Below are 23,358 nucleotides of genomic sequence, written 5' to 3'. Positions count from 1 at the left end.
AAAGGGAAAAGCACAAAAGGAGAGAATAGAAAATATTTGAAGCTTCTATCTCAAGAGCACCCAAGGAGCCCTAGATGTATTTACCCACCCTTAGAACCTGGTCAAGAAGACCCTAAAACCTATCTCCAGGAAATATGGGCCATTCGTTTCATTTTATCTTTAGGAAGGAAAACAGCTGTCTCTCTAAGAGAAAGCCTCTCTATTCGCAGGCTTTCTCCAGGTTCACTACGCCTTCACCACCCGCCTCCACCACCCGCCTCAGGCCTACTTTCCCAGATGCACTGCAAATAACCAGTTTGTACAAACTATTGTTTACTCATTCTCTCAGGCATGAACATGGTGAAAAGATGGAAATGGTCTGAAGAGTAGTTTCCTTTCAAATAAAACACCCATCACAAAGAAGATTAATCATCTACAGAATGAGAAACTCCAAATTACCATAAATTCAGGTCTGGACAGAATAAACACACGGTAAACAGGTCTCTCTCTTTTTTCCTTCTTTTAAACACATGACATTTTGGGGATCTCAGCAAATTAAAGCCATGAATTTCATTTGGGGCACCGTATAAAACAGAACAATTTGCATGTATTTATATTGTATTGTATTGGTTCAAGAGAGAGAAAATACAGAATGCACTGAGGTACTGAATTATTTAACAGATCATACTTAACATTTTATATTTTAACATATACCCAGTGCCAACAATTGTTCTCACGAGGTTTCTGAACCATTAAGTTGTGCTGCTCTCCTTCTTCTAAATCAAATATAAGTAATTTGTTGTCATAGCAATGCTTCTTCCCACTCCAAAATAGTTCAATACAGGCTTTGTTTCAGCAGGCAACTATCTGTCTACCAAAAATTGGTCATTATCTCCCATCTTTTTGACAAATGTCTTGTCACATTTAGCTACCTAGCTTTTACAGTTATCAGGAGACAGTATTTCTGTGGCACTTTCTAGCACCTGTACAGGAAAGGCACTTATAGGACTCCTTTGGAACTGCCTGGAAGCATATCACAACTAAGCCGCTGGATGACAGCCAATCTCTCTAGTCATAATGACAACAATCTTTTGCATTATTACCCAGCTTTACAATATATAGAAAACTGTCACCCACTTCACTGTATTTAAGGCAGTACTAGGTGATGTTTATAAGCTTCTTCAACTGCCTACATCAGCTGGGTTATTTAACTATGTATGTCAGTAATAAGTTACACTTGTTCACTCTTTCTTCTCTAAGGTTGAGTTCTGCTTTTCCACCCTTTTGAAGAGGTGTGTATTAAACTAATAAGAGCAATTAGATAAACTTTTGGAATTGTTAATAGAAGTAATAAATGACACAAGATATCATTTTGCCAGTTCCTTCTGCAAAGGCCCATTAGCTGATACTGTTTAGACAAACACACAAGACCACATTCCAGAGTCAGCACCAACATCAATGCTAATGTAACATTTGTAGAGCATGCTACAGTTTACAAAGCAGTTTCACCAAAATGATCTAATTTGTACTGTGCCTCTTATCTACCCATCCCCCCAACACACATAAACACAGCTCTGGATTAGGGTGTGGGAACCTAAAATCTTATTCTCTGCATAAGCTTTATCCATTTTAAAATAAGAATGAATAACTAACTGGTATCTCCAAATCTAGTTCCTTCAAGCCCTGACCTGGATTTCATGTAGCCATATTCTGTAAAATTTAGAGCCTCTACTCTACCCCCAATTAGGCTGGAATTTCTTATGCACTACACTTTTGTGAGAAAAGCAAATTTGAAGGCAGAATCAGAGGGTGGGAAGGAAAGCTTCTTTAACATTAGCCCAGGTTTTTAAAAAGAGAATGGGGACAGAGAAATGGATTCCCAGAAACTTTCACTTTTTCTTTATACATTACGGTAATTTTACGATTTTTTAATTTATGATCATATGTTGTTTGTACAATCCAAAAAAAAAAGTTAATTTTAAAAAATGAAGAGGGAGAAAGAGGAGTATTGCTGCATTTAAAGGAAAAGACAGTCAGAATTAGGGAGGCCTAAATGGCTCTCCTGGACCCCTTCTTTGAAACTCTCTGGGAGGGATGGAGGTGCTCGTGAAGAGGACCAGCTCAGAGCATTTATTTAGGAAATACAATCAGAATCTGGGGCTACCTTGATAGAGCCTGAAAATGAGATTTCACAGTACTATGTAGGCTCAAGCTCTGAAGCTGAAAAGTTCCATTCTCACTCAAATGTGACCAAATGTAATATGTCTCTCTGTATGACTTCCAGCTTCATGTAGTCTGATTCTATTCGAAAATCTAATAAAAGGTGTAGTCACTGCCATCGTTTCTGTTGCTTGGTCCTTGTGAACACTTGTCTCCTACAGACTTTATTTTCTTTCTGCAGAGTGAGCAGAGGAACTGATGAATTATTTAGAACCCCTATGCAACTATTATCTTAATTTCTGCACACCTCACACCTGTCAAGCGAAAGGGGAATAAGGACTATCCACATAATTACAGCCATTGAATCTAAAAAGCAGGGAGCTAACAGGATTTGGGCCAGGTTCCACAGAAAATGCTAGGCAATAGAAAGAATGCCTAAGGGTCTGAATCCTATCTGACCAACCAATAGCCATGTCTATAAGTAAGGCCCATGAGAAACAAAGCTCTTCTTCCCCACCACTCACCCAACCCAAAAGGAATACAGCTTTCAAAACTCCTTTAATAACGGCAAAAGCCTCTGGCATTTGAGGATATGAGGGTGTTAATTTTGTTTGGCAAAGTGAAATTGCTTTAAGAATTTAATTCTATAACCGGAAGGTGCAATTCTGATTTTAAATGAGTTTCTTCCCTGGAGCTCAAAATCCAATTTACCCAGGCCACCTAGAGGGATGCTTTTGTTTTCACCAAGTCACCCTTATTAATCTAACTACAGGCTAAGTTGCAATGGGAACCCCTATATTGAACATTTGATCAATGGATGTAACAAAGAAATGTAAAAAGTAACTTACTACACCTAATAACATAGCTTCAAAATATATAAAGTAAAAGTTGACAGCACTAAAAAAAAGAAAGAGATAAATCCACCTTTGTGGTGGTAAATTTTAACAACTCTCCCAATAATTGATAAGAGTAAGCAGACAAAAATTGGGTAAGACTTTCAAAGAGCAGCAAAATTAACAAGGTTGATCCAGAAGACATTGGAGTCATGCTGGGCCACAATGCAAGTCTCAACAAATTTCAAAGAAACAGACCATGCAGACAGACCACATTCTCTGATCACAATATCATTAAGTTAGAAAGTGATAACAAAAGGATAACTAAAGAAATGTTTAGAATTTTTAAAAATCATTCTAAACAGTCCATGGTTTAAGAAATCAAAATGGAAATTATAAAATACTTGGAAATGAACAACATAACAAAATACTACATACAGAAATTTGTGAGATCTAGCTAAAGCTATAGGAAGCACAAATTATTAGACTTTAATGCTTAGAGTCAAATAAGAAAGTCTGAAAATAAGCTAAGCATACAAATTAAGTTAGAAAAAGAACAAGAAAACTCAGAATATGAAAGATAAAACAATGTTTTAAATAAGCAAAAATTAGAAAACTAACATACTATAGAGAAGATCAACAAAACCCAAATTTGCTATAAAGATAAATAAAACTTATGAACTTCTGATGAGACTGATTGCTAAAAAATAAGTAATATTATGGATGAAAAATCTTTTTAACAACTGCAGCTTTTTTTTGAAATTTAAAAAGTCTTTTTTTTTTAAACTAAAAATAAACAAAAGCAGAAACAGTTCACCCATTTCACCTTCCCGAATCTCCACCTCTGACAACCATCAATTGTTCTCAATATCTATGAGCTTAGGTGTTTTTGTTGTTGTTGTTTCCACATATATAAGTGAGATCATACAGTATTTGTCTTTCTCTGACTTATTTCACTTAGCATAACGCCCTTGGGGTTCATCCATGTTGTCTCAAATGGCAAGAATTCTTTATAAATTCATCCATGGATGGACACTTAGGTTGTTTCCATATCTTGGCTATCATAAATAATGCTGCAATGAGCATGTGGTGTTCACTGTTTTCAAATTAGCATTTTTGTAGTTTTAGAGTGTTTTAAGCAGTTTTGATCTTAGGAGGCTATTACCAATTCTAAACCACTAAATTTGAAAATTTAGATAAAATAGTCACATTTCTGGAAAAACATAAACTACCAACATTGATTAAAGAATAAACAGAATACTTGAAAATTCCTATCATCATTAAAGAAATTGAATCGGTAGTCCAAAATTTTCCAGCAGGTTCTAGCAAGCATTCAAGAAATAATATTGAGGACAACATTTTACTGCTAACTTGCAAAACTATAAGTGTTTTAAAAAATAAAATATATGAAAACATAAAAAAAGAAACAACTCCAATATCATGCAAACTATTGTAGTTTAGAAAAAGAGGAAATCCTGTCCAACCCTTTTAATGAAGCTAGCATAAACAACATAAAAGACTGACAGAGATAGTATGAAAAAGGAAAACTAGACCCAGATTCATTCATGAACATAGCTATAAATACAGCAAATCAAATACTAGCAACCCATATCCAGGAATAAGAAAGATAATGGATCGTGACCTAAGCAATTGATTCCAGGAATACAAGGTAGGGTTTAATATTAAAAGTCAATCAAAATAATTTGTCACATTGAAAGATTAAAGAAAAAAAGCAATGTGGTCATCTCAATAGACGAAAGAAAAGCCTTTGATAAAATGCAACATACATTCATGATTAAAAAAAAAAAACAATTTAGCAAACTCAGAATAGAACTTTCATAGTCTGATAAAGGATATCACCCAAAAAATCTAGAGCAAACATCATACTTAAAGGTGAAACACTGAAAGCTTGCCTTTTAAGACAGGGAACAGGATAAGGGTACCCGCTATTGCCATTTCTATTAAATATCATATTAGAGATTTTAACCAGAACAATAAGTCAAGGAAAAGATATAAAAAATTACAACGGTTGCAAAGGAAGAGACAAAGGTCTCATTATTTGCAGATTATCATTACCAACATAGAGAACCCAAAAGAATCCTCAGATAAATTAATTATAATTAATTTCAAAGCATTTAGCGAGGTTTCTGGATACAAAACTAATGAACGAAAGTCAATTGCACTTCTAGACACCAGCAACTAAAAATTACAACATGTAAGTTAAAAAAAAAAAAAAACGACTAGAGACTGTACAGGATAGCTGGTTAAGCTCCTGGGCTCTGGTGTTAGCCTGTCTAGTTTCTAAGCCTAACTCCATCACTAGCTAGGTGACTTTGGGCAAACTATTTAGTTGTTCTGTGCCCTACCTTTTAGAATTCTTGTGAGGATGAAATGAGTTACTACATATAAAACACTTAGACCAGGGCCTGGTACAAAGTAAGAGCTAAATAAGTGCAAGCTGTCCTTATTGTGAAGAAGTAGTTAATAGGCCTATTACCAAGAGCTCCAAGATTGTAACTATTAAACACGAAGCCATCTCAAGGGTAAAAAGTCAGGGAGCTTCATGTCACAGGAGCCAATGAAACTCACCCATGTTTTCCCTAAGGCCGGGCACAGAACTCCCATACCCAACATATAGCTCATTACCACATACCCTGCTGTCTACAGACCAATTACCAGAAGCACACACCCTTTCTCTGGAGATTTTCACCCCAAGCTTATCAACTTTTTAACTGGCAGCAAGTTAACAACTTCAAGCTTCCTGTTAGGATAAACTTCAGAGTTACTGACATCTACTGGTCACCATCAAAAGGCAAACCTCAGCCCCTTCGGGTAGACTAATGCCAGGAGAGTTTCCATGAGGTGCTAGAAGAAAAGGCTTTTGAAACTGACTCCATTTCTTGGGAGAAGGGGGAAGATATTTTTTAACACCTACTCTATACTGCACACTTTTCTCACCGCTTCACAGATATTAACTTATTTAATTCTCTCCATAACCTGATGAGGTAGATGGAATTCTTAGCCCTATTTTACAAATGAGAAATAGAGTGGCAATGACTAAGTAACCTGCTTAAAGGCACACAGCTCATGAGTGACAGAAACTAGCTTCAAACTCAGATCTGTCTGACTCCAAAGCCCTATACCAAGCTAGAAGAGAAATAAATAAAGGGGGCTAGTTCCTGAAATGAAGGAGGAAAGTGGGCACTACACATGTGAAGCTATGGATTTCAATTCTCCTTCTGAGACCAGAGGTCGAAATGAGAATGGGAACATAAATAATCATGTGAAGAGAAGACTGAAAATCAGCAAACCAGCAGGTGTCCAAGTTAGTGTTTGCAATGTAATCAAATAAAATGCTGGTGTCATTTTGTGGAATGACTGAGCGATATTTCAAAAAATCCCACAAGACTACTGCCACTGTGAGGCCTCATTGCATTCACTCTTTTTCTGAAAGGCAGCATATTCGTGGTCACAACACAGTGACTCTGTGAGCTTACCCAGACCCAGGTGAGAATAAGGTAAAATCAGCTTGTGGCGCAGGATTGGTAGCGAAAGAACAGGATGTTCTTGGGTTTTGATGCCACCCAAGAACATCCTGTTCTTTAGCTACTTTTTAAGTCTTGCAATATGGCAACACTGCTGGGCAAACTGATTTAACAGCCCATAAATGATGAGTATCCCAAGGGCTTTAACCTGAGACTGGTGAGCAAAGGGCTACATTTGTGCAGCACTTACTATGTGCCAAGCATTACTATCATCATCGCCCACCTATCGGGGTTTCCCCTTTCTGTCCCCAGGTCAACGGTTTTGTTCCTACTAAGGGTAGTAACTAATCTAAATGGGCAGAAGAGACAAGAGCCTGGCTCTGCGGGCAGCCCTCAGAGCCCTGCCTGATACAAGCTGATACACATGCAATCTAAAATAAGGGCCTCCAGGTTCCAGGATATACATCCACAAAACCCTACAATAACATACAAATATGTTTAAGATCAAAACCACCATTCTAACTGCAGCATCACACAGGTTTTATAGATTATTAACTTTAAGTGTTCTTGAATACAAGATGATTTTTTTATGACAAAACAGATAAATGAAAGGTAAACTATACTAAATTGAGTTATGTATCTACCTGCTCTTAAATTCTGAAGGGAGATAAAAGTTGCATGTACAGTTTGCTGTTTGGATTGTTTCTCTTCTAGAAACCGCTATCTCCCAAAGCCCTCTTGCAAAATAGAACACCAATTCTAGTAATTCCAACATAGGGCAATAAATATGAGCACCCCATATCTAAGTGCCCTGTTAACTTTCAGTCTTTATTTGGTCTTTAGAAGTAATTTCAGAGACTATAAGGCCTGAAAATAAATAACAGCCATTTTAAGAAAACTAGTATTTCTGATGTGGGCAAGGAGGTAACTAAAAAGAAACTCCATTTTTTTTTATAAATTCCCAAGAGAAAAGAGAACCAATGTGTAGATGCCTAAGCAGGTTAACTGACCCATCCAGGAAGCTTCTGGAGCACTATTATTCTCCTTACTTTTGTATTTCTGATCTATTTCATCTCTCGTCCAATTCTTTGACTTTTCCAAAGTCATCAAATGTCAGAGGTGGAAGGGATTCTGATAACATCTGGTCCAACCTTCTCATTCACAGATGCAGAAGGTGAACCCCAGAGAATGAAAGTGAACTTACCTGACTCTGCAGTGCTGGTGACTGACAGGTGTCCTAACACAGTCCTCTCCACTGTGGAAAAGAACTGCATGCAGGCCTCTAAGCTCTATTAGCCTAGTAGTTAACAACACTAGCTTTGGAATCAGCGAGACCTAGATGTCCATACCAGCTTGGCCACTTTCCAGCTGTGTGACCTTGGGCATATTACCTAACCTTTCTGAATCTTATTATCCTCATCTGTGAAATGGAACTGCCAATAATAGCATTGATCCCACAGAGTTCCTGGTATATGGTAAGTATTCTAAATATTAGCTGTGACTATTAATATGACATGTCAAACCAAAAGGCAGAGCTGTCAGATCCCTAAACCTGTCTGTGTAGGAAGAGAACTCTGGGAAAAGTAATCCAGTATCTCTACCTTGAATTACACCTGACTCTTCAGAGAAAGACCCAGAGTGGGAGCTAAATTTCTGACTTGAGAACCAACAGGGAACAGGGCTAAAAAAATCAGCCTAATGCTGGCACTTCTAGGAACCTGCCCCACTGCACTAATTCTCAGGCCCATTCATAAGACCAGGTACCTCCTACCTTCAAGGTAAGTTTCGCAAAAGCTTTTTGTTTTTGTTTTTTTAAAGGAGCGACTGAGTTTATATTCCACATGTGGGATATAAACAATATAAACCTAGAAGCAACAAATGAACTGGACAAACAAACAGAGACTCATAGACATGGACTATAGACGAGCAGTTACCAGAGGGTAGGAGGGAGGAGGGAGGGGGAAGGTGGAGAGGTAAAGGAGATCAAATATGTGGTGACAGAAATCTAACTATGGGAGGTAAATACCGAGTGTAAACATGTATATGCCTTACTGTTAAAGTGTACAGCTGAAACTTACTGGATTTTGTTAACTAACATCACCATAAAAGAATAAATTTAAATACATACATACATACATACATACATACATACATACATACATACATGAATAAATAAATAAGCAAGCAACTGAGCCAGAAAAGTCATAAACACTCTAAGCTTGGGAAACTCCCTTAGAAAGAGTACAAAAGTGACATAATTAGGCACAGAGCAGGGGGCTAGAGTCAATGGCTATTTCAGTCAAAGGGAAATTAGTCATCTTCAGGTCTCGGGTCTGAACTATAATTCCAATGGTAACCAATCTTGGCTTTCTCCAGACAAGGTTTTAAGAAAGACTAAAATTCAAACCCCCCTCCTTCACCATAAGGAAGTCTGGAAGCATAAAGCACAAAATGGAATTTTCATTAAAGTTTTAATATAAGCCTTAGGTTCCTTTGTCTTTCAACTGACTGACAGAACAGTGTAACAGGACCTCGAATGGAGGCAACCTGGCAGCCCATTCTGGCTGTCATTCCCAATGTGTAACCTTGGGCAAGTAGCTTCCTATCCTTAGCTTCTTTCCTTAGCTGCAAAATGAACGAAGGGCTTGAACTACAGGAACTCAAAAGGGCCTCTGATCTCTAACATTTTTCTGTCATAAGTTCTGCATACCTAAAAATGCAGCAATTAGACTATAAATGAGCCTTGATAATAAGCTCCCTGGGGAGCAGAAACCATACCTGATATTTCTCACATATCTCACAGTCCCTAGTATGATGCTAGACCCGGAGTAATTGCATAATAAATGTTAAGTGGTATAGATTCACCACACAGGGCATGCCTTATCATAAGCTTTTTGCATGCTAGGCAGTTCTCTTCAAATCTCTCTCCTACAACTTTTCAAATATGTCAGATTTTACCATTCCTGAGTTTTTAATAAAAAGAGGCATTGCACAAGAAAACAAAGCTCCTTGTCACTTCAAGTGACAATAATTAAACACCTAGGTGCCAGGGGCTTTGCTCTATACTGGAAAAGGAACTCTCCAGGCCTACTGCTGGCATCCGTCCTACAAGCTGTATGAGTCAGGATGAGTGGGAACCTAGCCTTGGTGTGAGGCCCACTAAGTTACTATTATTGAAGAATTCATGAATCTTACATCTTAGATCTCAGATCTCTCCCAATAGACTAGCAACTAACTAGCATGCAATGGGATGAGCACCTTACTAGTAATCACCTACCCAAAGGCTTTGGGAATACAGAGGAGGAAATATGTGCATGCGCGCACGCGTACACACACATGCTTGCAAGGGCCCGTTTAGGCTCAGAACACATTTAATCCAGTCTTCTATACTAGTGTTTCCTAATCCTCATTGCTCATTTGAATCACTTAAAGAGCTTTAAAAAATACTGATGTCCAGGCCCCAGCCCAAACAACTATATAAAAATAGGGTGAAGGAGACAAGTATTGGTGTTTTTTAAATGATTCTTTAGTGACTGCACGGTGCAGCCAGGGTTGAGGACTCCCGGCCTCTACCTTCTCCATCTCCACTTCTAGTCCCAAACTTGGTGACAGGTGCAGCAGACAACTCAGAGGCTTGCAAGTGCCACACAAATTCCCTTTTGGTAACTCATCAGACAATTCTCTGAGCCATTAAGGTAAGTCAGCCAATGCCAAAACATTTTTGGCAAACCAAAATTTAAACAAAAAGGGGCTTCCTTAACCCTCGGTTAGAGAAGTCAATTAGGATGTCCAGCCTATGCCCCAACCATTCCATTTGTTGGACGCTTACCTGGCCTGAGATCTCATCCTATTTTAGGAAGCTTCTCTACTCTTAAATTGATATTTAATCTCTCCTTTCTCAACTGCCCTACTCTGTGTCTCACACTGATGTTTCCTTACAGCTGTGAGTGCTCTCCACTCCCTCTGTAGTTCAGCGCCCTGCCAGTCCTGCCCCCTGCATGCACTCTGCCTCTTTCCAATTCACTTCTCTTCTACTTATCCCCTCCACTTTCAGCTGAACCTCCTGGTCAGGAGTAGCTGCCTCATTCCAGCAGTCCTCTCTCCATGCCCCCTGCCCTGCCCCCACCAGCCACACAGGCAGCAAGGCTCCTGTAAGCACAGCCTACCAAACACATGTTTTCTCAGTTGCCAAATCTTCTTCCGTGAGTTGGCTTCCTTCATCCACCAAATCTCTTCTATGGAAACTTTTCTCCCAGGTTCTCGATCATCTGTTTTCTTTTGTTAATTTTTTTTCTTAATTACTGAAGAAATGTGTACTACACCAAATCCAAATGATACAGAAATGTGTTAAGTAAAAACTGAGAGTGTCCACTTCCTCTAATCACTCAGGAGTAAGCATTATATGGTATACAGTTGACCCCTGAACAACCCCCCACACAGTTGAAAATCGACATATACCTTTTGATTCCCCCAAAACTCAGTCATCCCTCAGTATCCACAGGGGGATTGGTTCCAGGACCACCACGCAGATACCAAAATCTGTGGATGCTTAAGTCCCTTATATAAAATGGCGTGTATGTCGACTGTAATTGAAAAATTAAAAAATATATATATTTTATAAAATGGCATAGAACAATGTATGCAGTTGGCACTTCATATTCACTGATTCCCAGCCGCAGATCAAAAACAGTATTTTTGATCCGTGGTTGGTTAAATCCATGGATGCAAAACCCCAAGATACGGAGGACTGACTGTATATTTACTGAAAAAAAATCTGCACATGAGTAGACATGCACAGTTCACACTGTGTTGTGCAAGGGTCTACTGTATATTCTTCTAGATTTTTACAATGTGCTCATAAACATGCTCATATAAAAGAGTTTGTTTTCTTAAAATAGGTTTCTATCATACATATTGTTCTTGTTTTTTTTTTTTAATTTCAACAATATATTGTGAATATCTTACAAAGTGAATACAGAGATTAGCCTCCTTTGTAAAAGCTGCACAATATTCTGCTGGCCAGATTTATCATTCTGCTACTGGTTGGCTGTTTCCCAGCATTCCATTTACCAACACTGATGTCATAAACTTCCTTGCACTCAATTCTTCACACACGAATATTTCCAGGGTAACTATTTAGAAGTGGATAGGTGGCTACAGACCCAGTCTGTACTCGCCAATTCCAATTGTCTTTCCTGTAGTCTTCCTTGGTCTCAACCTCTCTGCATCATATGACACAGAGGACGAGCCCCTGTTTCCCAAAACTCCTTCTTCACTTGGGTCTCCTTCCACTTCCTGAATGACTGCATCACTCAGTCTTTTTTTTCTGGCCCAACAAAGTAGACATTCCACAGAATACTTTTTTCTTTCTCCTTCCTAGACTGCATGATGTTCTCATCTCATCCTCTATCTTTTCTAAACAAATGCCTCCTGAATCAACATTTCTAGCCCTAACCACATCTCAACTGCCTGCTGGACATTCCAGCCTTAATGTCTCAAACATCTGAAACTCAACAAATCCCAAAATGAACTCATGACCTTTTCCTGTAAGCCTCAGTTTCTTCATCTGAAAAAAATAAAGGGACTGGACTAGACTCAATTTTTTTTTAATTAGGAGTCTAGTATGCATTAGATACTGTAGAAAAATTAATAAAAACACAGACCTTACATTCAAGGAACACACGATATAAGGAGTGGGAAAGGTACACGAACAATTCTCTAAAGGGTTTATCTACTTGCCAGACCTAGCCTATCAACTCTAAGTGATTGATAGTAGCTGCCTAAAATGCTATGCTAAGAAATATCTGAACCTACATGGAGACTTATTGGGAAAGCATGCCTATGATTGATTAGCAAAGTTGTCCCAGGACAGCATGAGGTACAGTAAGTCCTCACTTAATGTTATGGATAGATCCTTGGAACTGCAGTTAAACAACATATAAGGAAACCAACGTTACCCTAGGCTAATTGATATAAACGAGAGTTAAGTTCCTATGACATCTCATTACTGTTATAACAAACGGCATTGAACAAAATGATATTATTCAAGGACCTGTTGTATATGCATAAGTTGTAAGGCAATAGGTAACTATCAAAGGATTTTGAGCAAAGGAATAGCATAGCCCAACATATGTTTTACTTGTATCATTCTAACAGTTGTATAAAGGGTGGAAAGAGCGTGAAGAGAAGCTGCTGTAATAAGCCAGATGATGATGATGACGACGATGATGACAGCGACGACAATGATAAACGACCAATGAATTAGGGGACAAGAATCATAGAAGAAAAGAAAGAAACAGATAGAAAACATAATGAATCACAGAATCAAGATGACTCAGACTGTGATGATGGGAGGAAAAGAGTGGAATAGAAATGTGTCAGGGTTTCAAAGGATTTAACTTGAGTCGCTAGATGGACTGCAGTGTCATTAACTAAGACAGCAGCACTGAGAGAAGAGTATCATTGTTTTTCATTTCAAATCTTCCAATCACTTTACTTGGGATGCATGGCTTTCGAGCACCCTTGAGTACACTTGAAGGGAAAAAGCATGATATGCATTGCTTGATGGCCTCAGCATGTATGTAATACATAAACCTAGTATTCTTCCCTTTTGCTGCATCACTAAAGAAATACCCATGAACATCTGATCCCTGAAACAATGGGCTAATAAATATCTGAATGTTCATGCTCTCAAAAGATGACTCTTCCCATTTAGATAGAACTCACTGTCCACGTGCCTTATTTCTCTTGATGCTCATGCTTACCTTATGAATCAGGAAGGGCAAAGGTCACCCCTATCTTACAGATGATAACGGCCATCACTCATATTTACTAACCACTCTCTATGCACCAGACACTGTTCTAAATACTTTACTTTATTAGCGCCAATTTATAGAGAAGAAAACAGGCCCAGAGATGTCAATTAACTTGCCCAAGGCCACATAGCTAGAAAGCAACAGAGCTGGGATTTGAACCTGGTCGGTCTGGCTACAGAGCCTGCATTCCTAGCTACTACATTATATGTCTTATCGTATAAGAAAATTGAGGCTCCTGACTAGCCAAAACTACTAGGTTCTGCCAACCAGTCAGTGATGAACCCTATAACCAAGGCCCAGGTCTAGCTGACACTTAATCCAGTGCTCTTTCCATTACTCTTCATTGTTTACCAAGATGAATTGGCCTCTCCCTCACTGGGATGGTAGATTATTTTGATTTTTTTTTCCCCTCTTTGGCCTTTGTCACTTCTGCTAGACAAAGTTTCTGGGTTCTGATGTGGGTCCCTTGCCCGACGCCTCATACAATACTTTTCACTAGGATCAGATGCAGACCTCTACTTGGAGGAAGGAAGTGATGACTTCAGTTATATCCCAAGTTAAATGGGTCCCATTTCCAAACAGCCGTTATCTCATGGCAGAACACACTGGGTTCTACACATAGGCTCATTGAGCACACGTTTCCCTGGACTACCTGCCCAAGGCAAAGAGCCAGCAACCGGGGTATTAGGGCTAGGCTCCTCTGCGGAAGAGAGGAAGCAAGGGCAGAAAAACACATTGAAAAAGCAGCTGCTATAACAATCAGGTAGAGAGGTAGCCTGCAGTCATAAGAGCACTTACAAGGCTACAACAGACAATGATGTTCAAAAAACACAAGATTTCTGTTTCTCTACCAGTGGGCAAGAATGAAAGTCCAGGTCCTTTTATGCTGGAATGGTTAGGGGTGGAAAGAGACCATGTGTGGTATTATAGAAAGACAGTGAACAGGTAGTCAGGAGACCCAGCTCTGCTTCGATTTAGCTGTATGACTTTAGGCAAGTTTCTTCACCTCTCTGGGTCTCAGTTTGTCCATCTGAAAAAATGAGGGAGAAGTCAAACTAGATAGTCTCTGAGGTTTCTTTCAGCTCTGACCTGGCATCACTCTGCTATTTCAACAATCTAAGGTAGTATTGCTAGAATACTTTATCCACTATCTATAGTTAACCAAAGCTGGAGTAGGCTAGAACCAAGGGAAAGAATTAGATAAAACAAAAATGACCTTCGTGGAAGGCTGCAAACGAGGTAATGTACAGGCACTATACAAAGTGCAGTGCCTGGAGCATAATATATCCTCAAAAATGTTACAAGTATTTTTATCACTCCTACTCCTAACTTTTCAGAGAGTGTACAGATATAAACAAAAAGTATAGTGAACTCTTCCTCCTAAATTTCACTCTTCTCTGCCCATCTGACCCTGTTCTGGTTTAACAGTGTTAAAAAGATCTGAGGGGAACCCTGAATGCACAGTGGCACCAATTGTCCTTAACGTCAATGGACAGTTATGACTGGAAAACGAGAACCCAATCCCAAGGTAAAGTAACGAGCAAATAAGTGTGAGAAGCCAGAATTAATCCTCAGTTTGCTGCAACTGACCATGGAAAAGAGTGATTAAAAAAAAAAAAATAGGTGTGGACCATGGTGTACTTTGCAAATTGTTTTTCAGGACAGACCCAAGCAGGGAGTAAGAAATTTAGGAAGATGATCCTAGCCTGGTTTCCACATGTGTCCATCTGAGCAAACAGTACCAGCTGGGATGTGTGGTCAAATATCACATAACTAGTGAGGAGCCCCTGTGTCTCAGCAGGCTTCGCATTTTTCACCACAAATCTAATGCAGCCTTAGCCTAAAGGTCACTCCTGACTTCCTGTGCCCAAGACAGCACCCCCTGAGAGACCTGCCCAGGGAGGACAGCCACAGGGCTGGGGGTCAATCCATTCTCTTCACTCAATGGCCAGACACTCCACAGACAAACTTGACCTTGGCTTGGTGCTAGCTTGCACGGCTATCCTGAGGAGAGCTGAACTGGATAGTCCAGTGAGCTGCCGTGCAGCAGAATGGAAATCTAAAGATAAATGCATTCCCTTTCCTCAGGGTGCCCTAATATTCCTTTTGGGATTGGGAGCCCTGGGAAATAGGGAGAAAGGCCCACGTGAAGCAGCAGCCTGCAGTGGCAGGAGTTTGAGGGGCTGGATATAAAAGTGCTGAAGATAATAAGGTACATATGCACATGACCCTCAGGCACATTCCTGTAGGGTGCAGAGAACAAAGTACAGTGGCAGGCCTCTACACGCTCAAGTGCCTGGGACTTAAAAAAGGAAACTTAACAAATGCAAACCAACCGACAAGCAACAGTGGTGATACGAAGAGGACCCTTTGTTACAACCTCCCCTAGGTCTTGGAACAAATGACCTTCCACAGCTAATTTCTAAAAATTGTTTCTTTGGGTTACTATTTGTTGTAGAAATGCCCTCTAAGCCAGCTCTCCTGGGGAACCAGGATAATTATAGAAAACATGACCTTAGCCTTATTTCTCTCAACTCTAAGACTAAGGAACTGTCTATTTACCCACAATGCTTGAGAATATGCATGGAAGCCTTCCAGTGGCACTGGTGGGGTGAGGTAGTAAAGTCACGTGACCAAGTCTTCAGCCTTACAAGGCTGTACATAAAGGGGGCCTTCCTCTACTGACTGGTGGCTTAGGCCCCAGAGCAAAGTCAGTTCTGAAAAGGAGTAGGTGGTCTTGAAAATGAGAGAAGTTTACCATATCCTAGAGACATAGGAAGAATTGTCTGAGTTTCTTTTCTCTGTCCATTTGTAGATGTATAAGGCAAGGAACAATGAAAATCTACTCCCCTGAGCAGCACATTTTCCACCAAACTGTGCTTCTCCTTCAGTGAAGATATCGGTGTACTTTAAACCTGCCTTTCTCCTAGGAGCTCTGGAAGCAGCTCTTCCTCTTCCAATAATTACCTAACCCTGGTAAACAGGTGGCACTTGAGAACGATGCACTCCCCTCAATCAAAAGAAATAGAATGAAAAAGTGAAAAATTTTCATTTGCCCACCCACCCCAAACCACTCCTTTCATATTTCTGTCATGTACTCACTGGTTTCCTAGGCTACCATCTCAAGATAGCTTGTACCATCGAGCCAGCCCATTGATGAAGAGCAGCAATAATTAAGCCCAGAGGTCTCTGGAAAGCCAAGCTTCCCACCAGTGAGAGCAGAGCCATCCTCTAAATTCTTCAGAAAGAATGGGTGATTTAAGGTAACTTTCCAATTAACCACAAAACTTTCCTTAGGCCTCAAATAGCCAAGCACTTCTTCCCCACAGAGATTATGTGAGTAACAGCTTCATGAAACCAATATTTTTGCCTGCTGCATGAAACAAAGATGCCAGGGGGGCTCTTCTTGGGTGAACTTCTTAAAGATGCCTTCCTATATCTAATCTCTATTATCTTATCCCAACATCAAAAACCCAAACTTGAAAAAGCAGCCACTACCATCATAATGATGATGCTCATCATCGTCATCAGAACTAAAACTTATTATGTTTACTACGTGCCATATACTATCTTAAGTGCTTTATTAGTATTTTCTAACCCTCACAACAGCCCTGCAGGGTATATATGATTATTATTCCATTTCACAAATATGGAAACCTAGGCTCAGAAAGGTTAAGTAAGTTGTGCAGGGTTACACAGCTAGTGGTAGGATCTGAACCCAGGCCTTTACCACCCTAGAGTCTGTACTCTTATCCAGTGTGCCACTGCCACCTTGAAATATATAGCAGCAATACTACTACTATGGAAAACTGCTAACACTTGTTACATGCTCACAGTGAGCCAGACCTTCTGTTACATACTTATTTAAATTATTTCATTTAATCCTCACAACAACCCTATTAGGTAGGTCCTATAATTATTCCCATTTTAAAGATGAGTGAAACTGAAGTTCGGAGCTGTTAAGTAACATGCCTAAGGTCATACAGTGATGAAGCTCAAATACAAACTCAGGAAATATACCCCAAAAGCTCAATCCACTAAGCTGAACTTGCACTAGGAGAAGAGGCATTTCTACTGCCCCATTTAGGCTTCCTGCTGTGTCTCAATCCAACTCTACAGGGTCACAGCGAGAATTTGGCAAGTGAACGCCAATGAAGAAGCCTGTCTAGCCCTTCTGTGTACATGCCAGGAACTTAGATCTGATTCATCTAGAAAGAGGATCAAGACTCTAAAAGTCTCTCATCACTTCCATTTTCCCTCAACCTGATTTCTGAAGAAAGCCCCTCATATCCAGCGGCCTCTCCTAATGCTCTGCCTAGAACATCTAATAAGTGTTTACCCAGGGCTCCCAGAGCCATAGTTAAGGGCCTTAATGTGCAATCCAGCTCTGCGCCTTATTTAATCAGCACCTGAATGAAATGTCTATTTGCTAGCAACAGCCAGAGCACAGTCAGCCAGAGTCTTTCTGCAAACACAGCTGGTCGACTGGCAAAGGCGATTCAATTTACAAGCAAAATACACTCTGAGTTTATGCCACCACTAATGTATGATGGAAATAGTGAAACTGAAGGCATCGGGATGGAATTAGAATGGGCTCATGCTTCTTTTCTCCTCCAGATAATCTTGATTCTCCCTCTTCTACCCACCTAAATGCCTGCCCACAGGGAATAGCTTGAACTGTTTCTGCCAAACAGGCCAGCCCACTCTAACCTCCTGGCTCCTGCCATCCATTCCCTTCCTTCAGAACCACCTGGCCCAAGACAAGACTCGATACAATCTTCTTCCCTCTCTCATTTCCTCCAACAGTTACTGGAAAGGAACCAGAGCCAACCTAGAGATTTTCCAAACCCTCCCCTTCAGGATCTCAGGCTGGCAACAGGTCAAAGTCTCCTGACACACCATGAACTGCCAGATGTGTAAGCCATGCCCTGTTTAGTAGGCAGAGATCTGAGTAAACAAAGAGGACTGCTGGTGCCTAGAAGAGGAGGAGTCCTCTCCAAGCCTTTGGATTTAACCACTGCACCTAAGCACCTTAGAGGCAGACTTATCCTGGAGGGTCAGCAAGTAGGGTAGCAAGACACTGATAACCCCAGTTCTCTGGGTGGGGCAGGGTGGGAAAGAGGCCAAAAATTGGGCAAGGAATATGTGAAAGGCCACTGCTTTAAAACACTGGGACACACTCCACCAAATGGAGACCAAGTTAGGGAAACAGGTCCTTTTTTACAACCCATCCTCTTCCCCCATGCCCAGTTGAGTCTATGAGCCAAACACACTTCAGTATGAACCTCTTACATGGAACTGCTTTCTTCCTTGTTCCCTCATGGATATCACCTCCTGTGATGCCATAGGCATTTTAAATTATAGAAGGGATTGTTTTAGAGCTTGGAGTACTCTAGAAGAAGGCAAGCTTGGGTGGGGTAGGTGAGGGGAGAGACTTGGAAGCACGGAAGAAAAGGAAAAAAGATAGGATAGCATCACATTTCGTCAGTTCTTCTGTGGACCTTAGTGGGGTAGCGACCATCCTATGAACCACTAAAAATCATCTTCTGGTTGCAGGTAGGAAGTCTGCTATCTCATTTTCTATATTTAGTGTCCGATCACTCTCATCAATGTTCTTTGTGTCTGTCCTTGACAGTGTGGGCCCTCCTTGGGACAACACAGAGAACAGCATCTCACAAGCCCCCTATCAGGGATTCATGGGCAACTGCAGTTTTCTTAACAACAGCCCAGAAATGACAAGGCATTCCTACAGTTTTACTTGGCTTGCCAAGGGAAAAGAATAAGATGAAATCTGCCCCTGATAATATTATGCAAATGACTCCGAGTTACAGTTGAGATGCTTTCCTGTGAAAGAGGAAGTAACTCTGTGCTTTTGCACATTTCATTTCGTATGCCTTAAATTTCTTTCCTTCCTGTAACATATAATGAACTACTACTCATTCGTTCACACATGTTCATTGAACATCTACTATAAGCCAGGCTCTTTTGGAGGCACTAGAATAGAAAACAAGACAAGCAAGGGTCCCGGCTCTCAGGGAACTAAGGTATCTCCTTCGTGACCCAGCTGAAATGTTACCTCCTTTAGGAAGCTTTTCTTAATTGCACTAGAAATAAAAGACCCTCTGTCCTCTATGCTTGTTTCAAATGTTACTGTACATGTCATGTTGCAATTTAGTTAACCTCTTTTCTTGCCTGTCTCATCTAAACTGTGAGCAACGGAAGGCAAAGAATGTTTCTTATTTATCTTTGACTCTCCAGTGCCTGTCACAGTGTTTGACACATAATAGCATTGGATAACCGCCTGCTGAATGGATTTAAGAATGAATGAATTCCCAAGAGCATTTAAAGCAAGGTCCTGCAAACAGAGTTGTTAGCATGCAATAACTATGTGTCAATATTTCCTTTTATTAGTTCCTGAAGATCTTAGAAGCTAGAAGGAAGGGAGTGGGATGTAGAAGGACTGGAAGGTGATTTAAAAAAAAAAAAAACCTAGCTCAAACACAACATTGACACAACTCCCAGTCATCAAACAAGTCACCAGATCTTTAAAGCCAACTCACAATAACTTGGGGCCTTCAACCTCTAATTTCAGCCACATTATTTTACACCTACATAAATACTGAGGTGCTACCAGAAGACTAAATGCCCTGTCCACAGGGCAGTCATGCCAGACAGGATGAACATTTGAACTAACTTCCCACCTAAAACTTTAGCCAATAGATAATGCCTCTCAAAGTAGGGTCCAAGGCTCACTGGCATCAGAATTATTTGGGAGCTTGTAATAAATGCAAATCCCCCTCCTTGCCCTATACCTACTCAGACCTTGTGTAGAGAGCGAGGCACCTGCATTATAACAAGCTTCCAAGGGAATTTTTCACAAAAAAAGTTTGGAAAACACTGCTCTCCGCATCCATAGACTCTTTATGTCCACAGTTATTGGCAGAAGAAGAATACCTGAGACAAGATACTCTCAATTTAACAAAAGATATGTGTTAATTAACATGATGTGGGGGATCCTGTCACACAATGTGTACATATATCAAACCATCATGTGTACCCTTTAAATATCTCACAATTTCCTTTGTTAATTATACTTCAGTAAAGCTGAAAAAAAATAAAAATAAAAAAGATAAGAAAGACCGGGAGAAGTTGAAAAACTTGGCTCTCCTTATAGAGGGTATTTCAATGAGGCATGATGGCAATAAGCTACCCATTGAAAAATACTTAGAGGGAGAAAAATGGAAAGTGAGTCACTAGCTAATAACACTAAGAAATTTTTTATATGCTATTTAAAAAGGAAAAAAAGAAAGTAGGCCTGTCCAGATGTCTACCAGGAGATTAAGACCATGATCCAACAGCATAATTTCCTCACTGGGATGAAAGGGAGCAGATACTTTGGGCAGAGAACAGGCTGCAGTTCTAATGACCAGCTCTTCGTGGTAGAAATTCAACAAAAAAGATGTCTGAGCTGGAGCTAAAACCACCTCTCTCCTCTGATTATTTCAAAAAACAGACAAGGGATTCTCCTAATGGGCACAAGAGACATAGGAACTGTGTTCACGAGACCTCAAGGGAACACAGACAGGGCTACCAAAGGGAAAAGAAAAAAGGGGGAAAAAAAGTGGGCTCTGTCAGTCAGTCCGTCAGCATTATCCAGGCACATATTAAACAATTAATGTGCATGCATGGTATTGTATTAAGCTCTGCCGGGAATTACAAAGAAAAAAGAACTACTCCTTTCTGGTTAAAAAAAAAAAAAAAAAAATTCCTCTATTGGGAAGCTTCGCCGGGAATTACAAAAAAAAAAGAACTACTCCTTTCTGGTTAAAAAAAAAAAAAAAAAAGTACTCCTGCTAATGGGGGAGACTGAACAAACGCTAAAGTAAGCAACCCAGCCAAACTCTTACCGAATTATCTACATGTATACAAAGGTATACTTTAAAGAGCCAAATAGTCTGAGGAATGTTCGGAGGATTGGGAAAAGAGGACAAAAGGTGTCACTAGAATGACTGGAATAACTGGAGTTGGGTCAAGGTCATCTGGAAAGTTTCACAGAGAAGAATCTTCAGAGGAGTACCTACAGAGGGGAGGGACACATGACAAATCCCACAAAGACAGTGACGAAGGTGGCACATTTATGGCAAAGGGACAAAAATCTAGAGACCCTCTGAATCGTCCCGTGAGTAGGAGCTAGCAACATACTGTTACTTAAAAGCAAGCCCCATCCTGGGTCGTACTAATAGGTGCATGGCGAGAAAAAGCTGGCAAGTACATCTTTCCTCTCTGCGGGGTGTGGACAGGGCCTCTGGTAATAGTCACAGTGTCCAATTTCATAGGCTGTGCATTAGAAGGGTATACAGGCATGGGCGAGGATCCAGAGAAAAGCAACAGAAATGATTAGAGGAATGGATTGTAATGGCTATCAAGAAAGGTGAAAAGGAGTTAAGGTTTGTCAGTTTCTGAGTCAGAGGTAAAAAATATATTGGTCATCTGCCAGGTTTGATCAGCTTTGTCCAGCTTCACTAGTGTTGAAGTGTGTTTAAGTAACCATATACTTATTCAGAGGATTAAAATGTTTTCTTTCCATGTGTCCTGTTTCATTGAGAAGATGGAGATAGGAAAAAGTTAAATAATTTGCCCGGTTCCCTAGCAAGCCATGAGCTAAATTAACATTGTAAATATTAAATCCCAGGGCTGTGTGTGGGTTGTTTAATCTACCAGTCCACGCCACTTCTCTTTACAATGGATGCCCCCAAAAGACTGTAACAATGAAAGCTGGAAAAATTCTCTGCAAACTTCCTTGAGAGGAAAAATAAAATAAACTAAAAAGGAATGTCATGCCTCACTGCTGAGGTCCATATAAACATCGTCCCCTTGTGTCTCCCTAGACTGATGACACAGGAACATAGTCCATATGATAAGCTGTTAGCAGATGGCTGGATCCCTCATTGTACCCATTACCCACCAACATCACTTCCAAGCAAGAGTCATTACTAGTGCTCCAGACAACAGATGGGGATGAGGAGGTATGGCTGGTCTGAAGTCAAGGAGGGTGGAGAGACACAAAAAGCCTACTTCTTAAACTCATCAGGCTTTCTCTACAACAAATCCATCACAGAGCAAATGGAACATACTGGTGTATGTTCAGTTAGTTCCAAAAGCTGTCAAAAAAAGTTCAGGACTGTTTTGAATATGTGCCATTCTACACTTTCAGCAAGGGGGGAGAAAATAAGAAAATCAAACAGTGACCGAAAAGCACGTAAACCATATCTGGTGAAAAATCAGACTTCCAATATATTGTAAAGAAGGCAGAAAATCAAATAGCATATGGCAACCCTAAAAAAAGAATGGGACTCACTCAGTATTACTGACTAAAAACCAGTGGCTTGGGGCTCTCGGGATGATAACATCAATTATTATTTGCCAAATGTCCAGATTAAATCCAGCCGGCCTTATGCGCATATGACATCAAGGGTTAAATGGCATATGTTATGCCTTACTAAGTTCAGTGCCCAATCAGGAGTTGCTGACACAGACACATACAAAAACATCAGGAACTAGACAATTAGACAAGATATTTAAAATGGGATCTTTTTGTTAAGTTTCTAAGACAGAGACAATATATTAACTGCATACAAGGGAGGTAAACGGCCACTATTTTAAGACCACCAGTTTTACAGATAAAATCAGTCAAATTATCTGGCAATTTAACTCTTTTGCTGAGAAGCATAGATTTTAGTACTTCAATAGCTATGAGAATCTCTTCCTACTTAAGCCCCAATTCCCACTGTGGCAGCAAAGTTCTTAAGCCACGCCTGCTAACTTGGCTGGGTGATTTTTGGTAAACAGTATAATCAGTCAGTAAATTCATTTCCTGTCACCCACACCTGCCAAAATAATATCCACAAGGGGACTAGCCATGCTTGAAGAAATACTTATTGGTATAAATGGTAAACACCATTGATATTCTGCAAGGAGCTTAATGATGGTATGCTAATCTTGGTGATTACTGATCCCGAGAACCTTCAGCACCTCCGGCTTGAAATTAGGTGTGAAATGGTGCTGCTTAAATCATACAAACCTCTA

The 23,358-nt window shown here is 40.1% G+C and overlaps 1 protein-coding gene across 4 annotated transcripts in view; it reads right to left on the bottom strand.

Annotated features, from left to right (window-relative positions):
• TMEM164 (transmembrane protein 164) overlaps window positions 1–23,358 on the bottom strand; it is a 182,634-nt gene that overhangs the window by 154,237 nt on the left and 5,039 nt on the right. The gene's annotated exons all lie outside the window — the stretch shown is intronic.

This window comes from Pteropus alecto, unplaced genomic scaffold (assembly GCF_000325575.1).
Source record: "Pteropus alecto unplaced genomic scaffold, ASM32557v1 scaffold107, whole genome shotgun sequence".
NCBI lineage: Eukaryota > Metazoa > Chordata > Mammalia > Chiroptera > Pteropodidae > Pteropus > Pteropus alecto.
This window is presented reverse-complemented; position numbering and strand designations above follow the sequence as displayed.